The 19,517-nt window shown below is 36.4% G+C and overlaps 1 long non-coding RNA gene across 1 annotated transcript in view; it reads right to left on the minus strand.

Annotated features, from left to right (window-relative positions):
* The window catches only part of LOC148132484 (uncharacterized), a 185,378-nt gene that overhangs the window by 30,363 nt on the left and 135,498 nt on the right, over window positions 1–19,517 (minus strand). The window lies entirely within an intron of this gene.

The raw sequence follows: 19,517 nt of genomic DNA on the forward strand, positions 1-19,517 counted from the left end.
TAAACAATTGTGCAAATTTCTGTTGTCATCAATATTTCTCTCTGGTAATTTCTCTCTTTTCTTCCCACTATCTGTCCCATAGCACTAAACGTTCCCCTTTAATGTCTGCATTTCAATATTTAAAAACTGGATCCAGTCCAATCAATGTCAGTAGAGTATTGCTTAGCTTTGGCCAATCTAGGGATAGATGCTGGGTTGAAATTCAAGTTATAATAAAATCATGAATTGACCAAACTTTCTTGGTATAATTAGACATAAAATGCACAAATGGAATTTATTATATTTAACTGCTAACAATATAGCATTACATATTTACCGTACAATTTAGCCATATGAGTAACATGTTACACAGGTCAGTAATTGCAATATTGCTTCTAGGCATGTGACAAGAAAAGGAGAGAGAAAGTATTGTTTGGCGTTTAATAGATGGTCATTATTGTAGTACCTATGCAACGTTATCCCTATTGTCATGTGAATTCTACTGTATCTATAAAATCAGCACATTCTGGGTAAAAATATTTTTTTCACTGAAAAACAGATGAAGACATGAAAGCCTTTGAACAGATGCACATATAATATATACATTAGCATCATTTGAACAATTCACCAATTTTGTTATTGTTGTTTTGTTACTCGATACTTACTCTGTAGCATGGGGGTTAGGGAGTTGAGAATCAATCCAGGTTGTACTCAGAACAGGTATTTTTTTCAGTTCTCATTGATCAGTTGACAGTCACCGCCTCAAGCAAGTGTTTATAGCACACTTGATACAGCACACCTAAAACCCAGGGGTGGGATCCAACCAGTGTAACTACCAATTTGGTGATTTTACATTTTGCATTGTGTATATCGTCATCATCTAGCTGCCTGAACAGCTGAGCAGCGCTGCGCACAGGTGCTCAGTGGTTGAAAAAGCCCTTTTTTCCTGCTTTTTCAACTGCAGCTGTGTCACGCAGAACAGCTGCAGTTGAAAAAGCAGGAAATCAAGGTCAGGTAAGAACCCGGGCGGGTGGGTGGGCCAAAACAGCATCCGACATAGAAATGGTTCTATGTATGCTCTCTGTTTGCTGCTTTTCAGAGCAACCGGTTCTACAGAAGTGGACAGAACCGGTAAAATCCCACCCCTGCTCAAACCTCTAAGTGGGGAATAAAAGCAGAACAGAAACATTTTGCCAGGGACTTAAAATTCTTACAGTATTTTGTAGTTGTGCGCCTAAAAGGGTGTGTGTTTGTCTGTGTGTCTGTGCAATAAATAGTACTGCAATCCTGAATTTTCATCATGGATTTCATGAGTCCAAGAAATGTAAATTGCAAGCAATGTGGTCAAAAGCTACCATGTTTTTGCAAATCCCTGAATAGTGAATCATAATTCATTTGCCCTGTAATATCTGGAAACTCAGAAAGAGATGGTTTACACTGGGGTGGTCAACCTTTTGTTTCTGGAATGGTGATTTGTTGATGTCCTAATAGAAATGGTGATCTGATTACCCAAGACCAGACTTTCTGTATTTTGATAGAGATCACGGGATATATGAACTAGTGATATCATAACAGCATTTTATTTTCTTCTAGACCAAGACAGAGAAAGCTCTTTCCCCCTTGTTTAGAAATAGCATATCTATTATGAAATTGCCTAATCTGACAATGAGGAAGATGGAAATAAGACTCAGAGTGCTGGATCTTCCAGTCTTTTTTTAAGGAGTTAAATATTTTAAAGATAGAAAGAAAAAGAAATTTAAAAAATAAGCATTGTGTAAAATGTGTGCAAAATCATGCTAGAGTAGGGATGTCAAACTCAAGGTCCGCGGATTGGATGCGGCCTGCAGGGTGCTTAAAGAGCCTGGAAATATTAAGGGACCAGCCCGCGGTGCCTCTGGTGTCTAAAACGGCCCACATACACCCCCTGTGACTTGTTTTCACCTTACATGGCCTCCTGCAGCACTCTGCTTGCCGAAAACCAGGGTGAAAATAGGGTGAAAAACAGGGTGAAAAATGGGCTGAAAAACAGGACAAAAACAGATTGAAAAACAGGCTAAAATGGGCTAAAAACGGGCCCAAAACAGGCCAAAAATAGGGTGAAAACCAGCCAAACAATGGGCCTAAAAATGTGCTATAGGAGGCCATGGAGGTCGAAAACATACAGGGGAGAGCACACGTGGACTGCGCCCTCCCTGTATGTTTTTGGCTTCCATGGCCTCCTTCAGCACGTTTTGGCTGGCAGGGTGCTGCAGGAGGCATCTGTCCTGCTCCCCCGCCTCCCCACCCCCCGCCGCCAGCCCGCAGAGGAAAACTACAATGCTGATCTGGCCCTCAAAGAAATCCAGTTTGACACCCATGCAAAGGTGTCCAAGCTTGGCAACTTTAAGACTTGTGGACTTCAACTTCCAGAATTCCCAAGCCAGCTATGCCTGCTTTAGAGCATCAGCCTTGCATGTTCCCTCTCCCAATCATTCCTTTAACAAAGAATGTTAAAAAGACTTTCAATTGCTATTGTTTCTTGAGAAGAAGCAATAAGAATCCCATTGAAAATACTAGAACCTGTGCGGGGAGGGGCGCTTGTTTGTTTTTTAAAAAATGCTAGCGATGAGCCTGGAAGTTTCAGGTGAATTGCAAGAAGAGGTTGCAACATGTTGATACTGATTTTGGGGCATCAGTTATGCAATTTGAACTTGAGGGCACAGGAGTCATAAAGAGGTCATAGATCTACTATTCAGCTCCCCAATTTCATTCACATTGCCAAGAATTGGAGCCATGCTGAGGTAGGTAGGGCTGGCACCATTTCACCTTGGTATGAACTCTAAAAGCAGGGCAGGATCTGGAACTTGCACAGATCTTAATCTACTTGAGGGTAAGGTTGGTTTTTCCTCCAGCCAAACATTCTTTTGTAACATGTTTTCTTCAACATTTTGTAACATGTTGTCTCCAACATGTTTTCTCCCAAGAGTAAGGAATGAGTACAGTACAAGTTCCTTCCTAGCCCTAGAGAATATTGGCCTAGGAACTGAACTCACTTGGATTCATCTAAAGACTGATTTATCCCATGGGGGAAACTGCTTTAGATTGTGGATTATATATGTATATTTTCTAAACTAATATTTCTTTTCTTGCAATATTAGGGGTTAAATCAGGGTCATATTCTTTTCAGGTTAGTACAGCACACTTATCTAAATATTTACCTACTATATTGTATATCGTAGTCACTTCAAGTATGATATGTGATATCAGACAGGCTAATTTTATGGATGGAACTGAACATGTTCTTGGGCACTGAGTGCCTTCTTCCATTATTTTCCAGCAACAGGTTTGTAAATGATAAAACATTTCTGCAGTCAGCTTGATACAATCATTGAAACAACCATTAGCCTTTAGGTTCCCCTTTTTTAAACTGCACAGTGTTGCAAATTCTGTTGTACTTAGGAATAGAATATATTTATCATGAGAAAGTTTGGAGATCTTACTTTTTCGGTGGTTGTTGTTGTGTTCAGATATCAAAATAAATGAAAGTCAGGAAAATACTGGCTGTGTGCATGGATGCAAGAAAAGAAGTCAAGGCCAGCTAAGCATAAAATAAAGTAGGCAATGTGCTGATGCAAAGATACAACTGTAGTTTGAGAAGCAGATGGCCCCTTAATGTGGGTTGCATTGCACTCAAGAAGGAAAGACCACTGAAACTGAATATGTAGATCATGGTTTTCCTTTCTTTTTCAATTCAGTTTCAATTTCATTCCTTTCGATAGCAATAGACTTATATACTGCTTCAAACTGCTTTACAGCCCTCTCGGTTTACAGAGTCAGCATATTGCCCCCAACAATCTGGATCTTCATTTTACCAAGCTCAGAACGATGGAAGGCTGAACCAACCTTGAGCTGGTGAGATTCGAACTGCCAAATTGCAGGGAGCCAGCAATCAGCAGAAATAGCCTGCAATACTGCATTCTAACCATTGCGCCACCACAGGTCTATGAATAGATAGTTTTGTCCCTATCAGATTGTATTTCATATACCTGGAAGTGTTTTGAGCGACAATATTTTTTTTTTTAATTGAAAAAGAAAGGAAAAGTGAGACCCAATTTGGCGTAGTGCTAAAAAGATTGGCCTAGAAACTAGGAGAGTGTGAGTTTTAACCCTGCCTTTGTCATGACAGCCAGCTGGGTGGCCTTGAATCAGTCACTCTTAGCCCAACACACTTCATAGGGTTGTTATTGTGTGAAAAATAGGAAGAGGACAAAGTACTGTGTATGTTCCCTACTTTGAGTTATTTATAAAAATAATAAAGGTGGAATAAAAACTAAAAAAAGCCTCAGAAATTATTTCATATTAGTTGTTACAGTCCTATTTGTTCATTCTAATAGTAGTAACATAAAGGACTAGTGTCACTGTCTTTAGTATGGCTATGAATCCTACTAAAACTCTCCAGATCCAAACCACCTTCCATAAAGATTTGGGAAATTAAAAAAAAAAGATTTCCCAGAATTTCTGAGACCCAGAATGCTGTAGCAGAGGCATACCTGTAGCAGTAGTCTTTGGGGGGCTGGGGAAAGGCACTTTTGTGATTTGGACATAATGGAAACACGTTGACATTCTTCCACCAGTCATTAGTACTGGGTAAGTTAAAATGGTGGCAATTGTGATTTACATTGGGGACATATTGCATGATTTGGCCTTGGGTTCATTCTGAGTTGTTCCCAAAGTCTGGAGAAGGTTTGAATCAGCTTCTTCTGTGCTCAAGTCATTGCAGATTAGGGATATTTGCTTCTGAATGTCCATTTCCAAGACTGTAATACTGTCACATTCATTAATTTATGTCTCTGTAGAAGGATATCAAGTCATTCGATCTAGTATCCCCATATAGATCAAGCTGCCCCAGCTTTCTATAAGCCGCGAGCATGACCACTATTGAATCACTTCTTTCATTGAGCGATTAATTGCCTTTGGTTGCCATAGCTGCTTTTTTGGTAATTTCATGGGTATAATAATAAGAAAGAAAAACAGATTTGGCATAAGAACAGTTTCAGAAAGGGATCGGTTTTCATTAAAATAATTTCCTTTTCTACACTAGAAGTTAGCAGAAAGTTTGCTTAGTCTGTATGATTCCATCCAACCTGCTCTCTTTTAGGGAGAGAAGCAAATCCAAAGAGTTAACAAGGTAGGAGATGCCTCTGGGAGGAAAATTGCATTCCAATAAAGACAGAAAAGCATCTGTCTATAATTGCTTCATTGTGATTTATGCTTAATGAAACTTTTTGATGGAATTAAAAATAATTAATCCATAGCTCTGTCAAATTTTGATATATTTTTATTTCAGTTGCAGCGGTTACCTTATAATAAGTATGTAAGCTATCTTTATTTCACAAAAAGAACAAAAATGTAAAATTTGTTGAGTGATTTTTCTTTTGACTTGAGAATTACTGAAAAGGAGAAAAGACCTTAACTTCTATCTGCTTATTTAGAAATTGCGACCTAACTGTAGTGTTACACATTAAACTATCATTGAGAAATAAACCCCAAGGAAATCAGTAAGACTTTGAGATAGAACTGCATTGACTGGCTTGCAATCTGCTTTTTAGGAGGACAAGAAGAATAGCACTTAGCAATAGCACTTATATTTATATACTCCTTCTTAGTGTGATACAGCCCTCTCTAAGTGCTTTACAGAGTCAGCATATTGGGATCTCATTTTACTGACCATGGAAGGCTGAGTCAACCTTGAGCTGGTCAGGATCAAAAAAAATTGAACTCCAGGCAATGTGAGCAGAGTTAGCCTACAATATTGCATTCTAAACACTGTGCCACCACAGAAAAGGGAAAGCATTGGAGACTATCCTGAACTGTTATCCTGAACTGATACCCTCAACAAAAACTAACTTTTTAGTTAGTTCAAAATTCCAACTTTCATCCTGGTGACTCTAAGATGCTTAGAAGAACTCGTATTCAAATCAGAGGTAACCATTCAATTAAGATGAGTTAGGATGGCTGTGAATCTGGCTGTCAGAGGGCAGTCTTTTAAGTTGTTGCTTTCTGGTTGTGGGATCCATTTTCTGGAGAAATTGGATGAACTTCCCATAGAATGGTTAAGCAGTTAGGCAGCATTTCCAGAACACATCTGTTCACTCAGCATTGTCACTCTGCTTCCAAGCAGATGACTAATTCTCTGCTATTTATTTTTATATTGCTTTTGGGGTGGGGGTTAACAGTGATACAATTAAATAGAGCTTTTATCATTATTGTTCTTGCTCTTCCAGTATTTTGTTGTTACTCTATATAGAACCCTGGGCTCTTTTAGCAGCAACAACAACTATTCCTAGCTACTTTGAAACCAGGTTGATGCCACATTGGCACAAGTGAAGGGCATAGTTGTGGGATAGTTGCATTGGAACTTGTTAGATGATGCCAATCCTCCATTCCACTCTTACATGCTCTTGCACCAATATCACTCAGCTCCACACCATTTTTTAGCTGGACATTTAATTTGCACCTATTTTCCTAGGCTCTGCGTTACTTAAGACTTTGCATTCTGTTTAACTGCAGGCATTTTCCTCTATATTATTATGGTTGTTTTTCTGTTTACATAGTCAGCATTTATAGAACTGGTTTAGCATGTAGGGCAATCCCTCTCCCCACCTCCATCCCTGGTGGGGAAAAAATACACACATAACAGTCACACACTGGCCCTTTTCTGTCTGAAACCGGAGAGTGTGTACAGGGGCTAAATTAGAGGGCTTGGTATCCTGTGTTTTTTTCCCCTTCTTTTTTCTTTCCTCCATTTCCTACAGCTCATGCTTTCAGAAGGCCACATGCATTGTTCTTTCTTGCGCTTCACAGCTGCCAGCCTCTTTAACTTGTGGCTGACATAAATGCTGCAGCTGGTCGGTCCATTCTTTGTTGCTTGCAAAGGTTCGTGGGGCAAAGCTTGGTAATTCTAACTGAAACATCCATCAACAGAAAGTTCAAAACTACTGAACAGATCATTGTACATTTGTCAGTTTGGCCTAGCCCTCCCCTTTCTTTCTGTAAATAGCTTGTTTTGAGGGCCTGAATAGAATCTCTTTGCAAATTAAAGCTTGGCTGTAATTAATTGATAGTGTTTACAGGGTTCTGTATTTGCCTGAAAATCTGGACAAAACATTTATTATTGGAAAGGATAATTTTAGCCATCTTTTATTAACTCAACATGAATGAAAGTTGTAACAGGATTATATCACCTTCAGAATACACTTATTATACCAAGTATAAATTTAGTGCAAACTATGGCCTAATATGAATCCTTTCAAACTGACTTTCTTCCCAAAGCAAATTTTTGGTGGATCAAATTATCCAGGTTGCACCTGGGTCACTGGCATTCTTGTCTATCAGCTTGAGAAGAAGTCACAGAGACTTCATGGAAAAATTGCCCTTGGATGGGACATTGAACTCCATTATATGTCCATTTACAGCCCATCAGCAGAGATGGACAAAAACAAATGATGGCTGCAATCGATTGAGTAATAAATTATTATCATCTCTCTCTCTCTCTCTCTCTCTCTCTCTCTCTCTCTCTCTCTCTCTCTCTCTCTCTCTCTCTCTCTCTCCAGAAAGATCATTACTTCCAAGAATTGCTCTGGGTTATAATAGCCTTATTAGTTTCTAGGATGTGCTTTAAGTCACATTAGATATTTTGATCAAAACACAATATTTTAGAGTATAGCTAAATTGGAACAGACAGAACATGATAACAGATTTTGAAGGGACCTTGGAGGTCTTCTCGTCCAACCCTGTCAAGCAGGAAACTCTATATCATTTCAGAAAATAGTTTTCCAATCTTTTCTTAAAAACCTCCCGTGTTGAAGCACCCACAACTTCTGGAGGCAAGTTGTTCCACTGATCATTTGTTCTAAATGCCAGGAAATTTCTCCTTAGTTCTAGGTTGCTTCTCTTCTTGATTAGTTACCAACCGTTGCTTCTTGTTCTGCCTTCATGTGCTTTAGAAAATAGATGACCCCCTCCTTCTTTGTGGTAGCCCCTTAGATATTGGAACATTGTTATCATGTCACCCCTAGTTCTTCTTTTCGTTAAACTAAACATATCGCAACTGTCTTTCGTATGTTTTAGCTTCCAGTCCCCGAATTATCTTTGTTGCTCTTCTCTCCACTCTTTCTGGAGTCTTAACATTTTTATATCATTTTATATTTTATAAAACCGGATACGATATTCCAAGTAATCTTGATTCAATCTCTCTGTTAATGTAGCCTAGGGCTGTGTTGGCTTTTTTGGCATCTTTGGCACACAGCTGTATCATATTTAAGTGATTGTCCATTAGGACTCCAATATCCCTCTTGCAGTTACTACCATTGAGCCATATTCTATACATATTCTATACTTGTGCTTTTGGTTTTTCTTGACAAAATTAAAATCTTACTTTTCTCACCATTGAATTTCATTTTGTTAGATGGAGTCCAGTCTGTCATGATCCTTCTATAAGGGGGAAAAAAGGTCTCCAGGGGAGGGGGGGTTGAGTGTGCACTGTAATATTTGTATTTTTCCTTTTTTTATACTTATATGTATCAAGTTTGTATTATTTATATTAAAATTTTAAAAAATTATTATATTAAAAAATCCTTCTATATCTTAAGCCTATCTTCTGGAGTGTTGGCTATTTCTGCCAGCTTTGGTGTCATCAGCAAATATATCTCCCTTTGACTAAATCCCCTTGCTGAAATTTTGTCTACGCCCCTGTCTAAATCATTGATGAAGACAGTGAAGAATACTGGGTCTCAGACAGAGCATTGGGGAATCTATCTGTGTAGATGCAGTTCCATTTAGGACCACACCTTAAGGGGCATTTCTCAGCCAGTTACAAATCTATTTGATGTTAAAGCTGTCTACCTTACATTTTTTAATCTTATCAGGTTGTGGTTTACTTTGTCAAATGCCTTACTGAAGTCCAAGTAAATTATATTCAGAGCATTTCACTGGTCCACTGATTTTGTCACTGGTCCAATAAGTTTGTCATTATAATAACCAATGAGGGCTCTGTTCAAGTATTATTTTTGGCAGAAATATTCAATCTGAGGTTCCAAAGGCCTTGGGAAACTAATTTTTTTTAATGTGACCAAAGAGGAAAATTCTTAAACACATGCCCAGATGATCATCTAATTAAAAGTATTGAACTTTAGTTAAATTAACATGAGTATAAAATTAGTTCGAAGAAGTTATTGCCCAGGTCTTGCCCACTACTTTTTGGACCATGGCATAATATGGCACTCAAAGGCCAAGTGTAGCCCTTCATTAGGAAAACGTTATAGACCCTAATTTTAAATTGTGTAAAGTGAGTATACAAGTAGGCCTGAGCCTGTTTCTTGGTGATGGCTATTCTTTATAGATGCTGGTATTGTTTCTATGCACATCACAGAATGATAGAATTCAAAGATATCTTAGAGGTTATTAGTCCAATTTCCTGCTCCGTGTAGAACAGGGCTGTCCAACCTTGGCCCCTTGAAGCCTGGCGGACTTCAACTCCCAGAATTCCCCAGCCAGCAAAGAATTCTGGGAGTTGAAGTCCGCCAGGCTTCAAGGGGCCAAGGTTGGACAGCCCTGATGTAGAACATCTGGGACAGATGATCATGTAGCCTCTGTTTTAAAACTTCCAGCAAAGAAGATCACACTACTTCATGTGGCGTCCTTTTTCATTAGTTCACACCCGGTGCAATTAGGATGTTCCTCCTGAATTTAACCTGAATAAACATCATCGTAATATTTATCTATGTGTTTTGGCCCTGTCTTCTGGGGCAATAAAAAATAAATTCATTCTTTCTTCTATGTCAGAATTCTTCAGTTATTTAAAGTCTGTTTTTATAACTCCCCTCAGTTGTCTTTTTCTATAGGCTAAACACATCCAGATCCTTTTAACAATCCCTCACAGGATTGGGTTCCAGACCTCCCACATCTTGGTGGCCCTCCTCCGAACTTGCTCCAATTTATCATTGTCATTTTTAACTCTGTGCCTAGAACTAGTCTTAGCATTGAAAGTGGGGTCTGACCACAGTACAGTAAAGTAGAACAATTACTTCCTAAGATAAAGACTCTGCTTCTGTTAATGTGAGTAATAGTGTTTGTCTTTTCAGCAGCTGTATCATGCTGTTGGCCGATGTTTAATTTGTAGTTAAGAAGGATACTCAGATCCTTTTCATATGTATTATTATTTATCCCCCCACCCTAATTTCATATTTGTGCCTTTCCTTTTTCTTATCCAAAATACAGAACATTAAATTTCTCCTTGTTTAATTCTACCCTATTCATTTCATCCCATTTTAGTTTGTCTAAATTTTTTAACATTTTTCCTTTGAAGTATTAGTAAAGTATTTTCAATTTTGTGTTCTCTGCAGACTTTACAAATATGTCCTCCAAACTCCACATCACATTCATTGATAAAAAATATTGAATAGCCCAGGGCCAGGACCAAGTCCTGTGGCATTTCACTGAATGCTTCTCTTCAAGGTGAAGTGGTGCCATTAACAATACTGTTGGACATTTAAGAAATTGTGATTCCAACTAATAAGATAATCTAATCCACATTTTAACTTTTAAATAAGGAGAATATCATTGAGACACTTTGTTTTTTTTAAAAAAAAACAAGTTTTATTAATTTTTAAAACACACAAATTATCATTATTCATTACATGTTTAAACCTTTTTTCATTGTAAATTTAACAAGTCAGATAAATTATGATTCTGTTTTAAACCATTTCCATATAACATACCAAAACCTCTTATTCAATTTCTCTTTACTTCTCTTTACTCTTATTCAATATCATTATTATTATTTCATCTGTTTCTTTCTGACTTAGTTACCATTATTCTCATTCTATATTTCTACAAGTTTTTACTAATTCTCCCCCCAAAAAAGACATATACACACAACACACAAAACATAAAAAAAATCTTTTGGAAAGTAACTTGGACCCAGGTGTCTCTCTCTTCATGGACTTCAATTATATTCATGCTCATCTTACATATCATTACTTATTTTATTTACCATTCTAAGCCTTCTATATTAACTTCTCCACATATTTCACCCTTCTTAATTCTATCTTAATTAATCATCTTAGTTTGAATCATTATATTTGTATCTTTTGTCCATTTTTATCATCCCTTTGTCTCATTCCTTATAAAAAAGAAGAAAATAAGTTTCTCCTGAAATCATTAATCAGAGTATGATGCCTTTCTATCTCCCCCCTAAGTAATCAAATTAATCTTTAAAATAATATTCAATACCCAATCCGATTTTGCTTGGTACATTCTATCTAACTAATACATCCAACATAATTAAGTACATAATTAGACAATAAATCCAAATATTAAAAAAAGATACTATAATAAAAATTTTATAATAACATCAATACCATAATCTTATTAAACTCTTTAATTAAAACAGTATTCTAAACCTCCCCCATTATTAAATTTTAAAGCCAATCATTTTTAAACATTTTAACATTTTAATCTCTTATCAACTCTCAAACCATTACAATACTACCATCTCATCTTATGTACCTTGCAAAATCTTTTTTTTAAAAAAAATTATACTTTATCCATTATCCATAAAAAATTCCTTTTTTCCATTTAATTTCAAAACATTGTAGCTTTTCTCCACCTTTTCCCTTTCTTTCTCCTCCCAACAAACCTTTCTACCCCCCCTTCTTCTAGCCTCTGCCTTACCGGCTTCCCTTCTCTGTCGTATTCCTTTTCCCTTTTGTTTACTATCATCATATTGGTTTTGCACCTTATTTTTCCCTTTCTTAAATGTTTTTTTAGATCTTAAGTCCTTAAGTCCTTTAATTTTCTTCTTTTCTCTTCTTTTCTTTTCTTTCTCTCTTCCTTCTTTCTTGATCAAATTCTGAGATTCATTAAAAATGGCTCCTTCCTTTCTTTCTTGTTCCTCTGCTGTCTTCATCTGTTGTAATGTTTGTTGATAGTTAGTAAGCGCCATTTCTAAAAAAAAGGAAAGCTTCTTCCACACCATCTTTACCATTTTTTTTTTGCTTGTTCATATTCTTTTCTTAGTTCCTCAACAGAAAGAGCCATTATAAATCTTTTCTTTTCTTTTCCCCTTCTTTCTTCTTACAACAACCAGAATATTCAAAAGAAAATAAAAAAAATAAAACAGTCCCAAAGTTATCAGTCAGTCCAAACCAAGGCAGAGTTCTCACTTTCTCCTTCTGGGGTAATATCAATCAAAGAGAAAGAAAGTCCAAATCTGTTTAAAATCTTATTACAATATATTCTAGTCTTCAAATCCTTAAGACATCTGCTCCAACAAAATCTTAGCATACAAATATTTTCTTTTTAATCCTCTCTCTTCCCACTCATCACTTAAAACCAATTTTCACCTAAAAAAAATAGGTTTCTTAATATCCAGTTATTTATTCCGTAGAAAAAGAGGGAAAGCTATCCTTTCAGCACCTTCAAACAGCCGCTTTTTTCCTCTTCTGGCAGGTATTATTCAGAAAGTCATACTTTTCAGGAATTTTATTAAATATGTCTTAGAGTCCTAGGAGCCAAGAAAAACTTTCTCCTCTCAAGCACTTTCTCCACTTCCTCCTGCGCATTCTTACCCGGCTGCCAGCTTCTTTGTGGCGGCCATTACAGACCGCCGCTGCACTGTCCTGGGAAAAGGGGGTTCTGCCGGCCGGGGAGGGGGTCTGCAACACCCCCAAACCCCTCTCCGGATCCCCCTACCTTCAGCTGCCCTGCAGGGCAGCCTAGCTCGCACCCGCCTGGGTCGGAGCCCCAGAAGCGGCTACCGGCAGGGATCGCGCAGCTCGCAAATCCCTGCCGTCGCGAAGCCGACAAACCGGAAGTCCCCTTTGTTGAAGCTCTTGCTGAGGTCCAGGTCTTTCCCAATCTGCTAAGGATAGGATCATCCCATAGTGCTAAATTGAGAAGGAGTTAATCAATGACAAGCTAATCAATGACAACACAGTTGTTTCCAACATTGTAAAATATTGATTTCCTCTCACTCTGTCTTGGTCTTCATACACTTATGAAAACTGCAGTTGTGTTCTGTAAAGCACTGCTTCAGTGAATCCAGTCAAGGTGGTTTCCTTATGGTTTAGTATGTTGTATGAACTCATCCAACCCTGTTCAGTGAAACCATGCTTCGTAGAGATTGGGAAGGCAGTCAATGACTATTCAGAATCTCCTTGTGATCTAACTGTGGGGAACTTAGGCTGGCGTGCCCAGGACTCCAATCACAGGAGACACTACATCAAGCTTAAGTAGATGTAGCTATGGAACATATTTTGGGGGACTCTTGAGTCATTTCACATAATTTGGACTACAGAGAGACTACATTTAATTTTAGATTACAAAAATATTTATTTGAAAGCAATAAGCTGTAAAAATGTACAAGATTCTAAATATACTTGAGCTAATTTGATGTAAATAGATTCCAAATGGTGCTGAAAAACCCATAGATAGAAGTTCCCAGATGAAAATAATATGTATGCGATATAGGAAAAACAGTAATTTTGGCTCAATCTCAGTATTCTCCAAAGTGACAGTTAAACTCATCAAAGAATAGTTCAGTGAGGCCTTTTGCATGTTAACCAATGCAGCAGTTTAATTACAATGATTATTGCTACTATGAGTCTTAGACTGGGTCTTAATTTAAATAAAATTATTTTTTTTGCCTGGAATCATCAGCTGAACCAAATTTAACCAGTAATAATTTTGGAAGGACTTAGCAACAAAGCTTTCCTTTGTTGCGTTTAAGTGAAATCCCTGACATATTTCTCTAATGTCACTTCCTGGAAAGTAAGTACATTAAGCAGGAGCTATAAGAATTACAATGACTTCATTTGCTTCTCAAAACACATGAAATATCCATTTCAGTAGAGAAATCAAATCCTTTCCATTCAGTCTCAATTTAATAAGCATTCGTTTCTACATATCCTATTTCTGTATTATTTTGCAATATTGTAAAAAGCATAAATGCACAGTGTGGCATTTCTTTTTTTTTATTGTTCCTTTGAACTTTTATGCATATTTTTGTCCTAAACTATGCAATGTTATATGTTTTATTCTAGTTCAGGGACAACCCAGGTTGGCATAAATTGATGGCCTCTTTTTACATGTGTTGCATGTGCAACGCATATAAAACAGGGTTGGGGTAGCTGTAGTTGCAGTTTTCTTTTTAGTCATCCCAATTCCTAGACACCCCTGTTGTGCTTTCTTTCTTCTTAGTTGAGAGTTGCATTGCAAAATCTGGAGAAATACAACAAAGAAAGGATAAACTTGTTCTGAACTTCATCATATCTGGTAACTTGAATGGAATGATAGAGTTGGAAGGGACCTTGAAAGTCTTCTAATAGAACCCCTGCTCAGGCAGGATTTCTGAAAAATGGTTGTCCAATCTCATCTTTAAAACTTCCAGTGTTGGAGCATCCACACTGGATGCCTCCCTCTAGAGGCAAGCCATTCCACTGATTAATTGTTCTAACTGTCAGGAAGTTTCTCCTAGTTTGGTTCTCTCCTTGAATGGTTTCCATCCATTGCATAGTTTCCATCCATTCATTCAACTATTAGTAGAGCGATTCATTAACCTAACAGCATAGTCTGATTTCAATTGTTAAGCAACTTTCCCAAGCCAGCTATTTCCCATCAGCTCTTCAAGGTAACCCATGTAGACCAATATTACTTATTGTAGAAATATAAGTATTAGAATTTTTGACAAGACTAAATGCCCTTCACTCTTCCTTCCTTTAATCTTTGTAAGAAAGAAGGAGGGATGTCTTTGAAATGTTTACTCAGAATATAGTTTTCTCCAGAGTTGGATTTTTTAAAAAATCTGACCATCATCTTCATAGTGGTTCTTCTTCCTATTTCTTAAGGTTATTCATTCTTTCTATTACATCTGGCTAGGAATTCTGGGAGTTATAGTCTCTAAATGCCATGGGTATAGAAAAAGGCTTTCTACTGCAATATTATTTTCATTACATACTGTCCAAAGGATTACTTGGGGAAAACAAATTACTGCGTAATAAATTGTAATAGAAAATAATGTTTTTTTTATGGCTGTTAGGTTGGTTATGTGATTTGAGTATGTTTTCTTTCTGTGTTGTCTCATCCACATGAAAATAGACCTCATAATTCTAAATTCATAAATATAACAGGTCTCTTAGCTTTTCACTCAAAGAATTGGTTTCCACATTCTATTACACCATGCTTTTCTTATACACTATTGCTGCATAAGGTAGAGTTACTTGGATTCACGTGTTGCACAATGCCATAACACCACCCTTCTAAGCTAAAACATAATGGACCATACTTTAGCACAGTGTGATATTCATATCAGATCACATATTACTTATTTATTTAGAAAACATATGTGCTACTTAACATTTTTGAAATAATTGTAGTAAGGAGGGGTCTAATGCAGAAAACTGAATTAGCCATTGTTATTAAGAAATATCCTTCAGAGACACATAAACAGCATTTATGTTGTGTCCAAAGGGATGAAGTGTAGAAGTAAACAATTGTACAGCCGTTAGTTTTCATACATCATTGTGAGCTCTTGAAATTACATAAATTTGGAGGGTAACCACCAGCACTAAAGGCTTCTACTCATACTCACATTTTCTAGGAAAACTATAATTTCTAAATTGTCTTGAAGGGCCACTCTACACACAAATCTATTGTTATTAGTTCTGGGGACTAAAGTTCAGGATTTCAGAGGGCTACTCTACAAAAAAGAAAACGCAATATCCCAACATTGTGTGAGATCATGATGCATATGCATACAGTATAAACTAGGCATATATGATGTATATGCATATAAACCAGGCCAGCATGGTTTTTTCAATATGCTTTGCACAGTGTTTGATCTCAGATGGTCTGTTTTCTAGGCAAAAATGGAGAAAGGATAAAGGGGCTATAAAAAAAAAGAGTATGGAATATATCCAAGTTCTTGGAGCTTAATCTTTGGGTGAAGGTCCAGCAATGTGCCTGGATTTCCAACATCTTCAACACAGACATGTCTTCATTTCTACACCAAGATAATTTTATCAGTCTTATCCTCCCACTGTCCAACAAAGCAAAAACAAGGGGACACTATCAGGAAAAGCAAGTGATGCTACAGAATTAAAGATAGCTCAGGAAGGCAATTCTGTGATACAGGATAAGGAGTTCACAAAAGTATACATCCAAAAATATACCAAATTAGCAAGGACAGCAAAAAAAAAGTAAAAAAAATACAAGAACTACAAGAACAAACATCCTAATTATAGGATGCAAACTATTTACAAAAATCACATTAAAATGCCATGATAAACAATAAAAATTGAGGACAAACTGAATTCTTAGAAGAGCTTAACTCTTAAAAGGACTCCAAAGGTTAGATATGGGCAAAACAATATCTGTTCTCCAATATAATATACTAACACTAAAAATATTAGTAATTTATGGATAAAAAATCTAAATTCCTTATGAAATAAACAAATAGTTGCTAGAAATCACCTCTCCCAACTAAAATTTCCAAATGAGATATTCATATAAAATTCTAAATGAATACATGGAAACATTTTAAGGAAAACATATATAAGCAAAAGAATGCTACCTAGAAACTAAGAACTATTTGTGTAAACGTTGAAACCAATATGAAAATCAGACATAACAGTTTCTGTCTATGGAATTATTGTTATTCAGCTGACAAAGAAAAGATTTTTTTGCAACTCAGATCTAGTAGCCCTGAGGAATTTAGCATTCCACATGGAAGTTGGATCTGCTGCCTGTCATTTAGGCCTCTTTTCTTTAACGGAATTGTTTTTTCCATTGGAACAGGATATAAACCTTAATAAATGCCTTATAAAACTCTTCTGTCTGGTACTGAAATAACTAGATTCACATGGGATGCTCAGCTACAATGTGGCTTGTTTCATTTTGGCCTAGGATAATAAGTAAATGAACACAGCCATTGTGATTGCTAAACAATAGCTTATTACTCAGCGTTACATTTGCATCAAGATATAATGTTTTGTGAATTAACTCATGATTAAAATAAAGTCTTGCATTGTGTGATATGTGAACTTATCCAGTGCAAAATTTTATCCCGTTGAATCTTTGGTCTTCAGCCATAGATAGATTTAGGCACAAGCTGCAACCATTTAAAACACTACCTCTGATTCATAATTTCTGAAATATTTAACTAAAGCAGCAGAAGATTGAGGATGGAATCATAGTGGAGAATTAGGAGCCACTACAAAGACATGCTGGAATGCCCAACAAGACCACAAGCGGGTCCAGAGTTCTTGTGTTTTTGATTACACTTCTCCGCCAGTAATGTTAGCTTGTAGGAGACTAATGAATATTCAGTCTTGTGTTAAATTAAAACATATGCCCATAAGTCTCCCTATATTGAATGATGTTATAGAGCCAGAATGAAAGTAAAGAAAATGGAAGAAAGGTATACAAAATTATGCAGGTGGAGAAAGAAAATATTTAAAGTTAACAATTTTTCATGTAAGAGCTGGATAACACATAGTTCACTCTAGTAAATGAATTTATTTATTTATTTATTTATTTTATTTATTTGATTTGCCAATTGTTTACAAGATAATAAGTATAAGTGTATACATAGTTGTGAATACATGAAATGGGTACATATAAGAAAAATAAAAGAAGAATAAGAGAAACAATAGGACAGGGACGGTAGGCAATGCTACTACTGCTAGCATTTGCTTAATCCTAAATCTAATTTATAAGAAAATTAGAACTAAAAAGAAAAAAGAACGAAAAAGGTATGTAGGCTTTTGAATATATTAAGGTAGAACATATACAGTAAATCAGTAGGCATTCAACTTGTTTTACCTCTGGATGTTAAAAGGGCACGATGTTTCTGTGTTGCTACTCTGTTTTTATGATTGATATTTCAGTATTTGATATTGCTGTTCTGAGCTACCTAAAATTCTGTGGAGCGTAAGGTTTAAATAAAAATAAATAAACATTGATTCAATAAACACTGGAAGTCAGGCCAATATTCTTTGAACCTAACCTAAAAATAAAATGAGGACTAATAGATTGAGAATCAGTTTCTTTTCCAAGGCAATAATCGTCTTGAATCAAACAGTGCATTTGTGATTTAGTATTATTATTATTATTATTATTATTATTATTATTATTATTATTATTATTATTATTATTATTATTATTATATACTCTGTAGTATGATTGTGATGTGGTGTTTGGGCACTGTGCTGGAGTAGCTTTCAAATTTCATTGTATTCGTGGAATGCAATTACAATAAAGGTATTCTATTCTGTTCTGTTCTATTCCATTCTATTTATTCTAACCCACTTTCTTATTGCCTTGTTTCTCAGGTAAACTGCTGATAAACATCCACTATAAGACTTATCCCACCTCTTTCAGAAGTTCCATCCCAAAATGGACCAGAGATGCAGATGCCTCACAAAATGGTAGCTCTGAGTCTCTTGATGTACCTTTGTAGCCTTTGAAATGACCTTTACTGTAAACATGGCCATTTACAATAGCTCCCCTTCCTTTGGCAACTATAATGTATAGGCAATCACCCGAACACGAGAAAGGAATGAAACCAGCTGAAGATTCTCTAAAACAAAGGTGATGAAATGACTTTCTACTTGACTTCAGAGACACACCCGTCGGGTTGCCAAAGCTTCCTCACTCTTTCAAGTTGGCTGGGCTACAATCCAGTACGTCTCTGCGTGTTGCTTAACAAACTCAAGCTGTACTTTCCAAGCAGATAAAATGTATGCTAATCAACAGGTTGAAGGAAAATGTGATCTTGTTGCCGAGGAATGTTCAGAAAAGCTGGAAACACTTAGCTGCAAAAATGACATGTGGCAAAATAATCAATAATTTGCTTAAGAAACCCACATCTGTTTTTCCTTGCTGCAAACAGGGGTTAATAGGCTGTCAGAGGCAGGCGGTGGTAACAAGTTGCACTCAGAGAAACAAAAAAGCCTAAATGGCAGGAAGTTGGCTTGTTCTCCTAGTATAAGTATTTACATTGGCTGCCAACCAGAAAAAGTCATGAAATTACATTGGTTTGTACACTGCATTTTCAAACATAGTTTGGAGGAAACAAACAATATTTTGTGTTTTTTATATTTATATAAATGGAAAAGGCATGGGTGGTTGGAAACACAAGGTTATTCTCTCCCCTTAGATCATTGTGACTTGTTGGTCATATCTATAAGATCAGCCATTGCAGGAAAAGGATTTTAGGAATTAAACAATGTGCTACAGAGTAAGAATATGGATTAACAAAATATGCACTGATCAGTGTTTAAGGAGAAAATAATATATGGAGCACATGAAATTCTAAATGGAATATGGAATTGTTGTTACATGTAAAATTAAGATGCTATCATAAAGCCTCATTCTAAAAAAATATGTAATTGGAAATCAGAGCACAATTTAATTGTAAATAAGAAATGAATATGCGTGCAGAAATGATTGCAGAGACACGACTTTCCATCACTAAACCCTATTGAAAAGGCTGGTTTAAG

Source organism: Notechis scutatus, chromosome 2, assembly GCF_049901735.1.
Source record: "Notechis scutatus isolate UNSWTSFEM ecotype Mainland chromosome 2, rNotScu1.2, whole genome shotgun sequence".
Taxonomy (NCBI): Eukaryota; Metazoa; Chordata; class Lepidosauria; order Squamata; family Elapidae; genus Notechis; species Notechis scutatus.